The 14,545-nt window shown below is 31.7% G+C and overlaps 1 protein-coding gene across 1 annotated transcript in view; it reads right to left on the bottom strand.

Annotated features, from left to right (window-relative positions):
* Positions 1-14,545, bottom strand: part of LOC124544210 (cholecystokinin receptor type A-like) — a 61,395-nt gene that overhangs the window by 38,915 nt on the left and 7,935 nt on the right. The window lies entirely within an intron of this gene.

The following is a 14,545-nucleotide window of genomic DNA, read 5'->3' as shown; positions in this document are numbered from 1 at the left end:
TTTTATTGATATCTGTTAGCTAATTGGTTAAGGTTCATCAGGGTTAGAAACTAAGTCAAAATTAATAAAATAAATTATAATCTAGCAGTTATCAAATAAGAACATGAGAAAATATTTATAATTGATAAATTAATATAATATAATATTTTTATGACAAAATAAATAATCGTAGGTACATAAATTACAAAAACTGAAATTAATTAAGATACTCTATCTATTTTTCTCCTATCATAGTCCGTCTACATTACTAATGCTTACACATTGAAATATAAAATATTTATATCAAATTCATAGTGCTGTCTGCCCACACTTGCCTATACTATACGACTACATACATTATAATCGTACTAGGAACAGGTACACTTACGAATTTTCAGAATTAATTTTTTAACGATAATCCCACTTAACAAAAGCACCAAAACAAATGAACAAAGAGGAAGACAAATATAATGCCCATAAAACATATCATCATCGATTCCGCAAAATCGACTGCCATTTTCTGAGCAGCCTTTTTTTAGTCGTTGCTGAGGTACACCTACAATGTACATAAGATACATATTGTACGAGTTGGAGCAAAAGTACAACAAAAGCCTGTAATTTTCCACTGCTGGGCTAATGTCTCCTCTCCTTTGAGGAGAAGGTTTGGAACATATTCCACCACGCTGTTCCAATGCGGATTAGTGGAATACACATATAGTAGAATTTCTATGAAATTAGACACATGCAGGTGTGCTCACGATGTTTTCCCTCACCTCCGAGCATGAGATGAATTACAAACACAAATTAAGCAAATGAATATACAGTGGAGCTGGCATGGGTTTGAACCTGCAATCATTGGTTAAGATGTACGCGTTTTAACTACTGGGCCATCTCGGTTCGACTGCTCATACTTGAAGCAAAAGTAATATTCTTAGAAAAGTAATATAAATTCGTTGTTAGAAATGCTGGAACCAAATATGGTCGAGACCGACTAGAGGGCAAATATGCAGTAAAAATTATTCCACGTTCTTCAGACGTGTAGCACGTCATGCCTTGTCAACTAATTATATTATATCTGTCTACAGCATAGATGTCAAAGCACAATGACACTAGAAGCCATTTTCATAACATAGCATATTCACATGAAGCTGAGATGGCCCAGTGGTTAGAATGCGTGCATCTTAACCGATGATTGCGGGTTCAAACCCAGGAGAGCTCCACTATATATATGTGATTAATTTGTGTTTATAATTCATCTCGTGCTCGGCGGTGAAGGAAAATATCGTGACGAAACCTGCATGTGTCTAATTTCATCGAAATTCTGCCACATGTGCATTTCACCAACCCGCATTGGAACAGCGTGGTGGAATATGTTCCAAACCCTCTCCATAATGGCAGAGGAGGCCTTATCTCAGCAGTGGGAAATGTACAGGGTGTTACTTTACTTTACTTTACATATTCACATTACGAAACCATAAATTAAAGAATCATGAAAGCAAACATGATGAGGTATAATTTGTTGCAAATATCTTGGCCGGATTCGAATCTTCATTTATTTACGTGTTCTGACCACTAGGCTATGTCAGCTTAATAATAGGCGACAGTGACAAATTAACAGTCATTTACTACAACGCCTCATCCATTATAACATGTCTGCTGTTTACACCTTTAGGGCTTGTAGAAACGTAGGTGAAAAACGCTTCATGCCAGTTGATTAAATATCAACAAAGACATAAATAAACCAATTAACACACGTCCGTATTTATAAAATCAATGTTGTTTTACATTTGCATATCCCAATTAAGAAAAGCCTTAAGGCTGATGTCATTCAAACAATTTGCAAGTGAGTACAAAGCGAAGTATGAGTACAGCGTGCTCGCCATAGTTCGCAGCGAGTGAGCGAGGAACCACACGTTTCGGTAATTAAATAGATTTGTTTTTATCTATTGTTAAAGGAACTAAAGTAAAATGTGACATTTCAACTGCGTAGGATTATAGGAAGTGGTTCAAGTATAACCTACTAGTAGTAACTCGCATCCTCGCACGCGCTTTAGGGTGTTGGATGTCATGAGTCAGGCAATAAAAAGTAGTCTATGTTCTTGGAGTTCAAGTATGCTTCATATCAAATTTCATCAAATTCAAAGAGCGAAAAAGAGACAGAAAGACAGAGTTACTTTCACATTTATCATATTAATATAACTGCGCTCGCTCCCGCTAAATAGCCAGTGTGATGATTGATTAAAATTTGAAGTCGTAAATTCGTTATATATAATTTGTTATCATCTGTAAAAATTACGAACTGCTAGTGAGTTTATGACCTGAGATGGCCCAGTGGTTAGAACGCGTGCAAGGCCACTGAATTTTCATGCGTTTAACGTAATTTGACTATCGAAAAATAAAATTATTTATTGTGTTACACGCAGCACTTTTTTACACTTATTGACAGTTACTTTAAAAAAAGAATCAAACATATAATATTGTTTAACATTTATAGAGAATTTTATTTAAAAAGTATCCTAATTTTTCACTTTTTTTATACCAGTGAAGTAATATAATTAAAATATAATATACTTAAAAAGTAAATAAATATTTGTAATAAATCCAATATTTTAAAACAAAAGAAATATATAGCCTTAAGAAAAACTGCGATAGAAACTTACAAAGATCTTTTCTCAACTTATAAACTTAAAGATTTAACTTTCAGAGTAAAAAATCACCCAAAGGAAAACGTTTCATGTTGTTAATAAAAAAAATTGTAAAATTACTAAAAAAATGGTGCTTCTTGATAAGTCTTCTTAAAAATCAAAATTATAATAATAGTAACATGTATGTAAATATTCTGTGTTTTTATTTACTGTAATCTCTAGGTGTCCTGTTCATCAAAATTGCCCACTAACTCTGTCCCACTTACTCTTTAAATTGGAAAATAACATTAATGAGTAACATTGTTTAGCGGTAGAATAAAATAAATGGTAGGTAGGTGATAACTATTTTTGCACCTTATGCAACTTTTGTGTATCAAAAATGTTATATTTGTTTTAAGATTGGGTGAAATAAACAATAAATAAATAAATTATCCAACCTGGCTTATTTGAATAAATCCAAAACAATACCTTCAAAAATTAAAGTATTCATGACTTTATCAGAAATCTTCAATTTTTAACATCGACAGCTTAATTCTAAAATTTAGAAGAGTTATAAAATTATCTTCGAAAAGTTGAAAATGTCTTTTACAATGAACTCACAAAGGGTTATCTATACTGTGCCATAATTCTACTATCAAATTGACACTTCGTAATCGAATCGAATCATAATCGTTAACGTTTAGCCGTTTGTTCTACAAACGCACCGATCTAGTTGCAATCCGCTTAAAGCTGAGTATAAAATGAGCAAATAGGTTAGGATCAAACTAACGTGACTAATATCTCTGACGAATATACGAAGATGAATCGGAATGAAATCGGAAGCATATAGTTATCGTTATATGTTAGTTAAATAGCCTCTAGTTCCCAAATACATGTATCGTATTTAATATCAATTGATTTCGTCTTTCACAGTTTAATCAAATCAAATAAAAAAACATCTTTATTCGAGTAGGCTTTTACAAGCACTTTTGAATCGCCATTTTACAATTAAGTGAAGCTACCACCGGTTCGGAAAGTATATTCTACCGAGAAGAACCGCCAAGAAACTCAGTAGTTACTCTTTTTTAACATTTCAAAAATACAAAGTTATGTTAGTTAAATACAATTATATAAATTAATATATATTATTATAATGTTGAGGGGATTTGTTTAATGTTGTTTAATTGTTAAGGCGTGAACACCGCAAATATAAATACAAAATGAGGATATCATTTCATAAGCCGTTTTGATATTCAAAATAGACTTCTGTAATTAGTTTTTAATAAATCCAACATTATGAAATAATTATATAAGCGTAGCTTTAAACTTTAAGATACTTTTAATGAATTCAAAAATTTCTCAACCTAAAATAAAAATGGACGAATAAATTATTAAATCAATAAGGGTCACTTGGAATTTTGCAACATGTTCGGTATTAAGAATAGAATGAATAATGAAATCACGTACTTTCCTACTAAAAATCATTACACTCATTTTTTGAACAATCGAGTAAATAGTTAAATTACCTTTCATAACAATTCTCTTCTAAATACTATATTAATCATCTTATCTCTATCTATCTATCTATCTATCTATCTATCTATCTATCTATCTATCTATCTATCTATGACATCTCGTTAGCACAAGCTACATACATACTAAAGCTTACCGATAATTTAATTTATCATAGAGGGGCCTGCCGTCGTCGGCGATAATGACTTATAACCAATACATGTTGTTATTACATGATATTCAAATATTAATGACGGTGTCCTTCTGACCAATTTCGGTTAATACGGCCATTCTAAATATACTGTTCAGCTACGCAGGATATATTAAGGTGTTAAAGTGTGTTCGTAAACTCAATTGATATACAAAGACATTTTACACATATTAACGAAAATCAAGCCGAGATGACCCCGTGGTTAGACACGTGAATCTTAACCGATGATTGCGGGTTCAAGCGCAGGGTAACACCTTTTTATTTCCACGTGCTTTATTTGTGTTTATAATCCTCGTGCTCGGCGGCGAAGGAAAACATTGAGAGGAAACCTGCATGTGTCTAATTTCATAAAAATTCTGCTACATGTGCATTTTGCTACCCCGCATTGTAACGCTGTGATGGAATATGTTCCGAACCTTCTCCTCAAAGGGAGAGTAGGCTTAGCCCAGCAGTGGGAAATTTACAGGCTGATGTTGTTGTTGTGTTGTTAACGTAAAATCGTAAAATACACCAGGAATTAATTTGTATTAAACGGATCAACATATAGCACGATACAACTTAGATGTAGCATCGGCAAATTCAATAAAACCGATTCTTGCCGATTTATACAAACAATAGAAATGGCTCCGTATCGTGCCATTCGTCGCTAAAGATTATCGCGTTCAACCCGAGAAAGCAAGTGCATGTGATTCGGCGTGTCAAATTGACGAATATAGTAGGTCATATGATATTACAAGTTATTATATACTTTGCGCAAAGATCATATTCACATAAGAAATAAATATTAATAATTTAGGATATCGTACTTAATTCGGATGTGATCGGTTTTACGAATTTTGCCGATGCTACATCTAAGTTGTGTCATACTATACCTAGATATTGTCTGGACAAATAATTGTCAAATTACGTATGCGGTTTGTGTATTTTAATAACGTTGTAGCATCAAAATGAAAATCGATAAAATTATCGGTGAATAAAATTAAACAAAATTATATCACAACATATTTACCGACAGTTCTAGTTTCAAATAGTTCTATCAGGTCATGTTCGATTAGGTTTAAATAATTAAAAATATTTTTACGTATCGTTCATAATCGGGATCTATCTAGAACAAACTAACAAATCGACTTCCACATCCAATCCACAGATGTGGTGTTTGTGGAAGGCAAATCGCAAACATTTTTGATGAGTCTTAAATAAAACAGGTATATTTTTGAGAAAAAAAAATAAAGCAAATTTCAGTTTGAAACTATGTGAACCAGCTTTAAACTTGTATCAAACTATTTATCGACTATTGAACGACGTCTCAACATACTATTGTGAGAGAACATCACCCTTATACAATGAACTCCTAATATTATGGAATTAACACAATATACAGAAATAGGATCTTATGTACTAGGATTCCTTTGTGAGTTACGATATAAATTATTTAAATACAGTACAATTATAATAAATAGTTAATGTATTTTACCTCAAGGAAAGTATAGGTTAACGAATAATACCTAAAATACAACTATATAATGTCGTGTCCAGATAAAGATTAGTGAGAATTGACTTCGTTATAACATATCGTAAGTATATTATGTCGAAATTACCAGCAAATGCCAAACAATTCACTATCTATTTTTTCATATTGGTTAATAAGCTTTATTAATCATATAAGATAAGACATTTTAATTAATTACCTACATATTTACCGTACATAGAAGTTTTAATTGAGGCCATCATGTTTTTGTATAATAAAAAAATATCAAGAACAAATAAAAAAATAGTGATTAAGTATTAGCTACACCACTTGAACTTAGCTTGACAAGCTACCGCGTGTCTAGATTGGGTTATTTTCGACGAAATGTTTAATAGCTTAAATATTCAATATGCGCTAAAAGATTATCTGAACAACATAGTTGGATAAAGTGAAGCGAAGAATTTGCAATTATTGTCGAGACTACAGCGAATTGTTATCCACAGTCAAATCGGTATTGTGAGAATAGATGTGGTCTAAGTTTTGGATTAAGAGCAACCTTGTGTATCATTGAATACTCGGATTCATAGGCTTTGTGAATATAAACTACTACATTTAATAATTAAAAAAAAAATTAAATATATTCAATGTTATATTTTGCATACCGTGTAAAAATTGGAGGAAGAATAAGTATGACAGGAAAAATGTGACTTTTTCTGTTCGACATTGATCTAAGTGTAAATTATTATGAAATGTCCTTGAAGTTATGAAATTATATTATAGAAGAAGCTGGTTAGCTAATAATATAAGTTAGAGTAGCGGTGATTGATCCAGTCATTTATTTATAATTAAATTATTTCTTTCAGAGAAATATAATTTTCGCTACATAAATTTTCAAATTTGAAGATAATTTTTTCTATATAACCTAGAAATAAATTAAATTCGTAGAAATACGTATTCTTTCGTAAGCAATGGTTTCTTTAAAATATTTCAGGAAATCGTTTTGCTGCTTAGATATGTGAGTATGAGTCTACCATGAGTCTTAGACTCTATGACCACGACGAAAAGTTTCACGCACACATTGAAGTAACAACATAAATATATTATCTAATATATCACATAAAGAACGAACAAGGGCCATTGATTTCTCATTTGCTTAATTTGTGTTTCCAATTTATACATTAATTTCAACAAATATTGCGAGGTAACCCATGTCTTAAAATTAGACACATGCAGGTGTGCTCACGATGTTTTCCCTCACCTCCGAGCATGAGATGAATTACAAACACAAATTAAGCAAATGAATATACAGTGGAGCTGGCATGGGTTTGAACCTGCAATCATTGGTTAAGATGTACGCGTTTTAACTACTGGGCCATCTCGGTTCGACTGCTCATACTTGGAGCAAAAGTAATATTCTTAGAAAAGTAATATAAATTCGTTGTTAGAAATGCTGGAACCAAATATGGTCGAGACCGACTAGAGGGCAAATATGCAGTAAAAATTATTCCACGTTCTTCAGACATGTAGCACGTCATGCCTTGTCAACTAATTATATATCTGTCTACAGCATAGATGTCAAAGCACAATGACACTAGAAGCCATTTTCATAACATAGCATATTCACATGAAGCTGAGATGGCCCAGTGGTAAGAAAGCGTGCATCTTAACCGATGATTGCGGGTTCAAACCCAGGAGAGCTCCACTATATACATGTGATTAATTTGTGTTTATAATTCATCTCGTGCTCGGCGGTGAAGGAAAATATCGTGACGAAACCTGCATGTGTCTAATTTCATCGAAATTCTGCCACATGTGCATTTCACCAACCCGCATTGGAACAGCGTGGTGGAATATGTTCCAAACCCTCTCCATAATGGAAGAGGAGGCCTTATCTCAGCAGTGGGAAATGTACAGGGTGTTACTTTACTTTACTTTACATATTCACATTACGAAACCATAAATTAAAGAATCATGAATGCAAACATGATGAGGTATAATTTGTTGCAAATATCTTGGCCGGATTCGAATCTTCATTTATTTACGTGTTCTGACCACTAGGCTATGTCAGCTTAATAATAGGCGACAGTGACAAATTAACAGTCATTTACTACAACGCCTCATCCATTATAACATGTCTGCTGTTTACACCTTTAGGGCTTGTAGAAACGTAGGTGAAAAACGCTTCATGCCGGTTGATTAAATGTCAACAAAGACATAAATAAACCAATTAACACACGTCCGTATTTATAAAATCAATGTTGTTTTACATTTGCATATCCCAATTAAGAAAAGCCTTAAGGCTGATGTCATTCAAACAATTTGCAAGTGAGTACAAAGCGAAGTATGAGTACAGCGTGCTCGCCATAGTTCGCAGCGAGTGAGCGAGGAACCACACGTTTCGGTAATTAAATAGATTTGTTTTTATCTATTGTCAAAGGAACTAAAGTAAAATGTGACATTTCAACTGCGTAGGATTATAGGAAGTGGTTCAAATATAACCTACTAGTAGTAACTCGCATCCTCGCACGCGCTTTAGGGTGTTGGATGTCATGAGTCAGGCAATAAAAAGTAGTCTATGTTCTTGGAGTTCAAGTATGCTTCATATCAAATTTCATCAAATTCAAAGAGCGAAAAAGAGACAGAAAGACAGAGTTACTTTCACATTTATCATATTAATATAACTGCGCTCGCTCCCGCTAAATAGCCAGTGTGATGATTGATTAAAATTTGAAGTCGTAAATTCGTTATATATAATTTGTTATCATCTGTAAAAATTACGAACTGCTAGTGAGTTTATGACCTGAGATGGCCCAGTGGTTAGAACGCGTGCAAGGCCACTGAATTTTCATGCGTTTAACGTAATTTGACTATCGAAAAATAAAATTATTTATTGTGTTACACGCAGCACTTTTTTACACTATTTGACAGTTACTTTAAAAAAAGAATCAAACATATAATATTGTTTAACATTTATGGAGAATTTTATTTAAAAAGTATCCTAATTTTTCACTTTTCTTATACCAGCGAAGTAATATAATTAAAAATTATATACTTAAAAAGTAAATAAATATTAGTCATAAATCCAATATTTTAAAACAAAAGAAATATATAGGCTTAAGAAAAACTGCGATAGAAACAAAGACTTACAAAGATCTTTTCTCAACCTATAAACTTAAAGATTAAAGTTTCAGAGTAAAAAATCACCCAAAGGAAAACGTTTCATGTTGTTAATAAAAAAAAATATGTAAAATTACTAAAAAAATGGTGCATCTTGATAAGTCTTCTTAAAAATCAAAATTATAATAATTGTAACATGTATGTAAATATTCTGTGTTTTTATTTACTGTAATCTCTAGGTGTCCTGTTCATCAAAATTGCCCACTAACTCTGTCCCACTTACTCTTTAAATTGGAAAACAACATTGAATAAACATGAGTAACATTGTTTAGCGGTAGAATAAAATAAATGGTAGGTAGGTGATAACTATTTTTGCACCTTATGCAACTTTTGTGTATCAAAAATGTTATATTTGTTTTAAGATTGGGTGAAATAAACAATAAATAAATAAATTATCCAACCTGGCTTATTTGAATAAATCCAAAACAATACCTTCAAAAATTAAAGTATTCATGACTTTATCAGAAATCTTCAATTTTTAACATCGAAGCTTAATTCTAAAATTTAGAAGAGTTATAAAATTATCTTCGAAAAGTTGAAAATGTCTTTTACAATGAACTCACAAAGGGTTATCTATACTGGGCCATAATTCTACTATCAAATTGACACTTCGTAATCGAATCGAATCATAATCGTTGACGTTCAGCCGTATTCATGTTCTACAAACGCACCGATCTAGTTGCAATCCGCTTAAAGCTGAGTATAAAATGAGCAAATATGTTAGGCTCAAACTAACGTGACTAATATCTGTGACGAATATACGAAGATGAATCGGAATAGAATCGGAAGCATATAGTTATCGTTATCTCTTTGTTAAATAGCCTTTAGTTCCCAAATACATGTATCGTATTTAATATCAATTGATTTCGTCTTTCACAGTTTAATCAAATCAAATAAAAAAAAAACTTTATTCGAGTAGGCTTTTACAAGCACTTTTGAAATTTTACAATTAAGTGAAGCTACCACCGGTTCGGAAAGTAGATTCTACCGAGAAGAACCGCCAAGAAACTCTTTTTTAACATATAAAAATACAAAGTTATGTTAGTTAAATACAATTATATAAAATAATATATATTATTATAATGTTGAGGGGATTTGTTTAATGTTGTTTAATTGTTGAGGCGTGAACACCGCAAATATAAATACAAAATGAGGGTATCGTTTCATAAGCCGTTTCGATATTCAAAATAGACTTTTGTAATTAGTTTTTAATAAATCCAACATTATGAAATAATTATATAAGCGTAGCTTTAAACTTTAAGATACTTTTAATGAATTCAAAAATTTCTCAACCTAAAATAAAAATGGACGAATAAATTATTAAATCAATAAGGGTCACTTGGAATTTTGCAACATGTTCGGTATTAAGAATAGAATGAATAATGAAATCACGTACTTTCCTACTAAAAATCATTACACTCATTTTTTGAACAATCGAGTAAATAGTTAAATTACCTTTCATAACAATTCTCTTCTAAATACTATATTAATCATCTTATCTCTATCTATCTATCTATCTATCTATCTATCTATCTATCTATCTATCTATCTATCTATGACATCTCGTTAGCACAAGCTACATACATACTAAAGCTTACCGATAATTTAATTTATCATAGAGGGGCCTGCCGTCGTCGGCGATAATGACTTATAACCAATACATGTTGTTATTACATGATATTCAAATATTAATGACGGTGTCCTTCTGACCAATTTCGGTTAATACGGCCATTCTAAATATACTGTTCAGCTACGCAGGATATATTAAGGTGTTAAAGTGTGTTCGTAAACTCAATTGATATACAAAGACATTTTACACATATTAACGAAAATCAAGCCGAGATGACCCCGTGGTTAGACACGTGAATCTTAACCGATGATTGCGGGTTCAAGCGCAGGGTAACACCTTTTTATTTCCACGTGCTTTATTTGTGTTTATAATCCTCGTGCTCGGCGGCGAAGGAAAACATTGAGAGGAAACCTGCATGTGTCTAATTTCATAAAAATTCTGCTACATGTGCATTTTGCTACCCCGCATTGTAACGCTGTGATGGAATATGTTCCGAACCTTCTCCTCAAAGGGAGAGTAGGCTTAGCCCAGCAGTGGGAAATTTACAGGCTGATGTTGTTGTTGTGTTGTTAACGTAAAATCGTAAAATACACCAGGAATTAATTTGTATTAAACGGATCAACATATAGCACGATACAACTTAGATGTAGCATCGGCAAATTCAATAAAACCGATTCTTGCCGATTTATACAAACAATAGAAATGGCTCCGTATCGTGCCATTCGTCGCTAAAGATTATCGCGTTCAACCCGAGAAAGCAAGTGCATGTGATTCGGCGTGTCAAATTGACGAATATAGTAGGTCATATGATATTACAAGTTATTATATACTTTGCGCAAAGATCATATTCACATAAGAAATAAATATTAATAATTTAGGATATCGTACTTAATTCGGATGTGATCGGTTTTACGAATTTTGCCGATGCTACATCTAAGTTGTGTCATACTATACCTAGATATTGTCTGGACAAATAATTGTCAAATTACGTATGCGGTTTGTGTATTTTAATAACGTTGTAGCATCAAAATGAAAATCGATAAAATTATCGGTGAATAAAATTAAACAAAATTATATCACAACATATTTACCGACAGTTCTAGTTTCAAATAGTTCTATCAGGTCATGTTCGATTAGGTTTAAATAATTAAAAATATTTTTACGTATCGTTCATAATCGGGATCTATCTAGAACAAACTAACAAATCGACTTCCACTTCCAATCCACAGATGTGTTTGTGGAAGGCAAATCGTAAACATTTTTGATGAGTCTTAAATAAAAACAGTTATATTTTTGGGCAAAAAAAAAATAAAGCAAATTTCAGATTGAAACTATGTGAACCAGCTTTAAACTTGTATCAAACTATTTATCAACTATTGAACGACGTCTCAACATACTATTGTGAGAGAACATCACCCTTATACAATGAACTCCTAATATTATGGAATTAACACAATATACAGAAATAGGATCTTATGTACTAGGATTCCTTTGTGAGCTACGGTATAAATTATTTATATACAGTACAATTATAATAAATAATTAATGTATTTTACCTCAAGGAAAGCATAGGTTAACGAACAATACCTAAAATACAACTATATAATATCGTGTCTAGGTAAAGATTAGTGAGAACTGACTTCGTTATAACATATCGTAAGTATATTATGTCGAAATTACCAGCAAATGCCAAACAATTCACTATCTTTTTTTTATGTGATAGGTGGCAAACGAGCAGGAGGCTCACCTGATGGAAAGTGACCACCACCGCCCATGGACATCTGCAACACCAGGAGGCTTGCAGGTATTGGTTAATAAGCTTTATTAATCATAATATAAGATAAGACATTGTAATTAATTACCTACATATTTACCGTACACATAAGTTTTAATTGGGGCCATCATCTTTTTGTATAATAAAAAAATATCAAGAACAAATAAAAAAATAGTGATTAAGTATTAGCTACACCACTTGAACTTAGCTTGACAAGCTACCGCGTGTCTAGATTGGGTTATTTTCGACGAAATGTTTAATAGCTTAAATATTCAATATGCGCTAAAAGATTATCTGAACAACATAGTTGGATAAAGTGAAGCGAAGAATTTGCAATTATTGTCGAGACTACAGCGAATTGTTATCCACAGTCAAATCGGTATTGTGAGAATAGATGTGGTCTAAGTTTTGGATTAAGAGCAACCTTGTGTATCATTGAATACTCGGATTCATAGGCTTTGTAAATATAAACTACTACATTTAATATATTCAATGTACATAATAAAGAACATTATTAACGATGTTTCAAGTTTCAAAAAAGCGTTTTCGAACTTAACGTCAAATATTTCCTGAATGGATGTACTTAGTACCATGAGGTGTAAAAACTTTTTATTTATTTAATATGAAGTATATTGCTATAATAAGTAGTAATTAACTGATTTTAAATTTCAAGGTGAGGAAAACATTTAAGGTTTACAATTCGTTTGAATCAGAACATGACTGTGTGTGTGTTTGTTCGTACATATGTAGTGTATACGAAAATTAATCTATGTTGCGTATTTTTTGCATACCGAATCGATCGAGATATTTGACATTTACCTAAGAGTTTATTATTAAATTATTATGAAATGTACTTGAAGTCATTAAATTATATTATAGAAGAAGCGGATTAACTAATAATATAAGTTAGAGTAGCGGTGATTGATCCAGTCATTTAAATATAAAAAAAAATACTTCTGTCAGAGAATAATGATTTGCGTTTCATAAATTTTCAAATTCGAAGATAATTTTTTATATATAACCTAGAAATAGATTACGAAATTCGTAGAAATACGTATCCCTTCGTTAGCAATCGTTTCTTTAAAATATTTCAGTAAATCGTTTTGCTGCTTAGATATGTGAGTATGAGTCTACCATGACTCTTAGACTCCTCTGTATTCCTCACTACTCTGTATTATTTTATGAAATAATTAATACAATGTGAAAATGACTACGACGAAAAGTTTTCACGCACACATTGACGTAACAATATTAATATATTATCTAATAGATTACATAAAGAACGATCATGTGCCATTGATTTCTCATTTGCTTAATTTGTGTTTCCAATTTATACATTAATTTTAAGAAATATTATTAAATAACAAGCTGTTATTCTTACTTTTATAGGATATATCATAATATATTACTTATTTTATTTAGAATATATAATAGATATTATGGAAATGAGTATTCTGCCAGTTCCTTGAAAGTTATCTTGTAGTAGGACATATAGGCTGGAATAACTTTACATATTATATTCAAATCTACTTCAATGAAATATATCACTGCCTCTTACCCCGTCAAACTATATCGTGATAGAAAATAAAATATTGACGATTGAAAGCAGTTTAACAGTCGAAGGGATGAGGGATGACGTCATACCAAAAATGCTGATGATTCATATCATAGACGATGAAAAATAATCGAAGCGGCAATGTACCTTTATGTACAAAGAAAATTACGATTATTTTTGTTTCAAGAATAAACAAATATTGAGCTTAGTTACACTAAAGGATAAAATCAAGCTCCATTGATTCCTCTACGTAATTATTAAACGTGATCAAAGAAATTCGTGATAAAACGTCAGTTAAAAAAAGTGAAATGGTATGTTAATCTGGTAAAATATTTCTATATTTCGAACGAAATCCATCAATAACCAAAAAGCCTTAAATCACGGTTTTATTGCATACATATTTTGGGGAGAAATAATGGCTTATATCACCTTTTGGCCTCTAACTGTCCACCTGTAACAAGAAACGAAGTAAAACAATACGCAAATCCCTCACTGCTTTGTTGTTTAAAAGAAAAACAAAAGAAGGGCAATCCAATAAAACATATCATATTCATATTAAAGAAGAATTGTATAAATCTGAAAGGCAATTTAAAGGGTACTATAACTCTATTAATCCTAGGTATATTCGTCGCCAGAAAGTACTTAGAATATGATATTTTATTTTACAACGAGTAC

The sequence above is a fragment of the Vanessa cardui genome, chromosome 4 (genome assembly GCF_905220365.1).
Source record: "Vanessa cardui chromosome 4, ilVanCard2.1, whole genome shotgun sequence".
Classification (NCBI taxonomy): Eukaryota; Metazoa; Arthropoda; class Insecta; order Lepidoptera; family Nymphalidae; genus Vanessa; species Vanessa cardui.
This window is presented reverse-complemented; position numbering and strand designations above follow the sequence as displayed.